Source organism: Acomys russatus, chromosome 3, assembly GCF_903995435.1.
Source record: "Acomys russatus chromosome 3, mAcoRus1.1, whole genome shotgun sequence".
NCBI classification, from domain to species: Eukaryota; Metazoa; Chordata; class Mammalia; order Rodentia; family Muridae; genus Acomys; species Acomys russatus.
This window is the reverse complement of record NC_067139.1, coordinates 50,727,702-50,732,692: the sequence shown is the minus strand read 5'-3', so window position 1 is coordinate 50,732,692 and position 4,991 is coordinate 50,727,702.

The window sequence follows — 4,991 nt, the reverse complement described above, 5'->3', positions numbered from 1 at the left end:
TGTCCTAAGTCATGGTTTAGTCTTGCATGCCAGAGTTGAACACTCTATAGAAATTTTAAGAGACCCGCACACTGAGGGAACACAGGCAAGATTCAGGGATTTATATGGTGGGCTTGTGGGCTCCTGCTGAAGCAACTAAGTCTGTTGACATGCTATTAAAACTGGTAAGAAGTTGGAGAAATGAATAAAAGTTGATGTTTTGCTTTGCGTTAAATAAAGGCGGTATCTTTAGAACAGTATTCTGTGCAGTAGACAAATCATCTGCTGGATGGTTTGGAGAGGAAGATGGTTGTTGCTAATTATTAAGAAAAGCACAAGATTAATGCTGTTTATAACTGTGAAGAGGCCTCTGGTGCTGCCCTCCCCTGCTAAAGCTCTTCTCCATATGGACTTTCCCAGTTGCATTGCTTTATTTCTCATAGAGCACATGCTCTTGCTACCTGCTAGGGACAGTGAGGACAATGGCTACCTACCATTCCCACCACATCCATCTCCATAGCAGGGTGCTGGGAGCACTTTCCCTCCCTGGCAGAATTCGCAGTGCCTGATGCCTAAGTGCCTGCAGTGCTCAGGTGCACTCTCTCAAAACGTCCTTGGATTTTATGGTTTCCCCTCCCTTAGCGGGGTCTCCTTTATCTATCCCCACTCTGTAGCCGGGATTATAGAGTTTATGAAAATTCACATTTTTATAATGCTTTTTTCTATAAAAGCAGCAGGACTCCAAGCTGCATGTACACATTGTCTTTCCTTTTAACTGCTTCCACATGTGGGAGTGGTCCCTGCTCTGGGAAAACCAAGCTGGCCTGATTTTCACATCTTGTAGGTGACTAATCCTTTTTCTTTCAATATCCTTAGCTTCTTCCTCCATTTCTAAAGCCAAGAAAATTCTCTAAGGTATGGCATTACAGTATTCTGTAACTTTTTTTTTTCTTATGAAAAACCACTTTGCCATTTGGACCTGCAAGTGCAGATTTACTTTTCCTGTGGATCTTTGCCATGTAAGGCCAATTAAGCACTATTTCGAGTTTGGATCCAGTTTGCTGTTGGTGGTGTCCCCTGGTCTCTACAACCATTTCCTCAGTACTGGTTACTTTCTCAAGTTCTTGCTCTTCTCCAGTCGTGAGAGCATTAGGAGCATTTGTCTGTAGTCTCTTGAGTCTCTGATATATGCAGATTCTTTCAGGTGTCCTCTTGACCTTTTGTTGTGGGGTGGGGGGCAGGGCAGTACCACTGTAACCATGCTCAGGGGCTATGTTTCATTTGTGCTGCTAGAGGCATGAGTATGCCTTCCCACCTATTCCCTGGTGTGAGCTGTGCACTGCAGAGTGGGCACGGGCATATGCTCTAGAAAATCTCTCCTCTACAGAAACAAATCCCTGGGGCCACGGCTAGTTTGACTGATGGAGATTCCTCACAAGCTGCAGTCCGACCCTCTTGCCTTTTGTTTCTTTTCTGTCCATCAACACTGTCCAAAGTCACCTCCAGGTCACCAGGAGCCAGAGCTCTGAAAGTACCTTTGTTACTTGGGTCCTGTTCACAGACACCATCACTCTCTGATGAATAGACAATTGCCTAATTCTTTCAAGACCCACTAGCTCACCTTCCTAAAGATTGGTCCAAACTCATGGTGTCTGAAAGGATGTCCTAGCCTGTGTTTTGAACTTGCTGGAGAGAGGATGCCAGTGTCTTGAGCCAACCATCTTTTCATGACAGGGTTTGAATTATTCACCATCCCCTTATTTAGTTCTAGTTTATGTTAGCTACCCTACGTTTGATGCTTTAACTCATTTCTATCAATTTCAGGAAGGAAATGTATTTCTTTTCTTTTATCCTCTCTTACAGTGTGAATTTCATGAGTCATCTGGAAAGTCTACAGAAATGCCTCAATTGGATTTGATACATCCAAAGGCCTTTCAAGTTTTTGTTGTGTTGGTGGTAACACATTCGGATTTTCCATAAAGTACTCCCCATTTTCATTCTAATAACATCCTTGATAGTCCACATCAATACACACACACACACACACACACACACACACACACACACACATGCACAACCATTCTATTCTTACACCTAACCTCTCCCCAGGTACAATTGTTAGAAAACATAAAATTCTGCTTATTTCAATGTAATACAATTTTGTGTTTTTAACAAATGCCCCCATTGTTCCTTCTTTTTCTCCTTTCCTTTTTAAAAATAATAATTTTATTTATGTTTTTGTGCATACAATATGTTTTATCACATTGTTTTACCTCATCTAGCTCCTTCCAGATCCTCCCCACTGCCCTACTATTTTTCCTTTATTCTTTCTTTCTTCTCTTTTTTCTTTCTTTCTTTCTTTCTTTCTTTCTTTCTTTCTTTTTTTTTTTTTTTTTTTTTAATGCAATCGCCCTTTCCAGCTGCAATTGTCAGAAGGAAGTAAATTGAGCATCCAAGATGAATTCCCTGGCAGGTCAAGAGGAGAGCAGAGTGTAGCCCATCCTACCTCTGTATCCCTTTGTGCATGGCTTCAGCACAGTGTGAAAAGGAAAACAGTTGTGACAGCGGCTATAATGGATGAGCTGAGGTGGGGGGCAGGTTACCCCTGAAGCTTATCCTTTCTGCAGTGTGCTCACAAGTGAAGGGGCAGGTAGATGTGGAGCACCAAAGACCTGTGTGATAAAATATCTTTCTGGAGTGCGAAAGAATCCCAAGTAAATGTGTTCTGAATGAATGTGCCAGTGATAGCAGCAAACTGAAAACAAGTAATGGAGTACGCTTGGATAAAGTGTGGGTGAGGAGTCCCTGCTGTTAGATCCCACCATCTGTCTTGCCCACTTCTTCCACTGTTCTCCAACAGGGCCAGGACATTCCAATCCAAGCAGCCTACTTCTTAATAATCACCTGGAGAAATATGATATTACAATTATCAAAGATACAGAATTATCACTTTCCCCAAAGCCCAATGTATCTCATCTTTTCTTCTACTGAATCCTCACAGATTCACATTTGACTTAGTGCTCAAGATATCTTTCCCTATTTTATGGAATTCTAAATAAAACTGGGACCATTTACTGTTCTGCCACAAACCCCAACATTTCAGAAATATAGACAGACAAGAAAAAAGAAATACAACATTCCATTCACCAACGTATGTTGTACTCAACATTGAAATAAACTGTTCCAAAGAAAATCAGCATGTGCTGATTTTTATTCCTTGGTGGTCAGTAATTAACAATCTGCATGGGTATATTTAGTATTTGTGATGTAGCAAGTACACGGAGGGGCACATCACATACATTCCTGAGTGAGTGTCCCCAAAGAGCTTCCCTCCCACCGCACCCCTGCTTTTCTCTGCCTAGTCTCCAGAGATGCCCTCTGTGCTCTGAGTGTTTACTTTTCACAAGGAAGTGAGGAAACACAGCACTGGTCTTTCTGTGGCTGCATTATTTGACTTAACGGGGCCCTTTACCCCTTCCATACTAATGACAAGATTTCATCCTTTCTGGGATGAATAATATTCCATCAGGTTGATGCATAAGTGGACTCCATCTCACAGCCGTGATGGATGGAGCCACACCAAACAGGCTTGGGCGGGTACCTCTTTGGTTTGATTGTCACTATATGCCCTATCGTAGGACGGTATGGTTTGATTGTCTGTCACTATATGCCCTGTTGTAACACAGTATGGTAGTTCTTGTTTGGGATGTCTAGAAGCATCTGCCTCCTTTATTCCATGGTGGCTGTACTTGTCCATGTTTTCAGCAACAGTGTGTAAGATCTCCCTTTCTCTGAATCCTTGCCCAATGTCATTAGTTTTATCTCCTTCCCATCAACCAATCTAACTGGGCAGATGATTTTGCACCATCATTAGATTTTCACTTCTTTAGTTAGTGGCATCAAGAACTTTGTATTTTATGGCTGTTTGAATCACCTGCCTATTTATTTAATGTAAAGGAGTTTTTGTCTACACATGTTGTGTCTATGAACCACATGCATGCCCGATACCCACTGAAACTAGAAGAGGGCATCAGATTCTGTGGGACTGGAATTACAGACAGTTGTGAGCCACCATGTGCGTAGTGGGCATTGCATCTGTATCCTCTGGAAGAGCAGCCACCCCACCTACCTGCCAAGCCCTCTCACCAGCATAGCCATATTTTCCTCAGGAATATATATTAGTCTTATTTGCCCGTATTTTTTGACTTGCATTTCTTTGAATAAACCTTACCTTACTGTGATATTATTATTACTCAATTTTTCTACATTTTCTATGCTGTTATTTTTGAAGATATAAAAGGATATTTATTCATAAGTGATATTCAGTTATAGCTCTCATACATATTCAAGCAGGTTGTTATTAAGTTGCTTGAGTTTTCTTTGTATTCTGGATATTATTTCATCACCAGATGAATAATTGAGAGCCCATCTCCATGGCCAGCTCTCTGGTTGTCTCCCCTGCTCTGCAGAAGCTTATCGTCTCCCCTATATTTTCTTGTGTTAATTTTATAACCATATTTAGGACTTTGATCCATTCTGGGTTTTTCTTTATAAATGGTAAGAGGTGTGGGTCTACTATTACTCTCTTTTACATATGAATATACAGTTTCCTCGGCACTATTTATTAAAGAATTTGTTTTTTTCAAGTATGTTTCCAATACTTTGAATTAAAACTTGCCTCTCTGTGTGTGTTTGTGTGTGTAAGAGAGAGACAGAGAGACAGAGAGATTAACTTCTGTCTTCTATTCGTTTCCAATAGCTTTTATTCCAGTATCATGCTGTTTGGGTTAATATAGCTCCGCAGCATACTTTTAATGTCAAATGTTTTGCCTCTCGGCTTTGTGTGTGTGTGTGTGTGTGTGTGTGTGTGTGTGTGTGTGTGTGTGTTTTGCTGTTGTTTCCTTAGCTGACTTTGGTTATTGTGGGTCCTTTGTTGTCCTTTATAAGTTGTCAGGATGATTTTATTTCTAAGAAGAATTCCAGAATATGTTATTCCATAAGGAGTACACTAA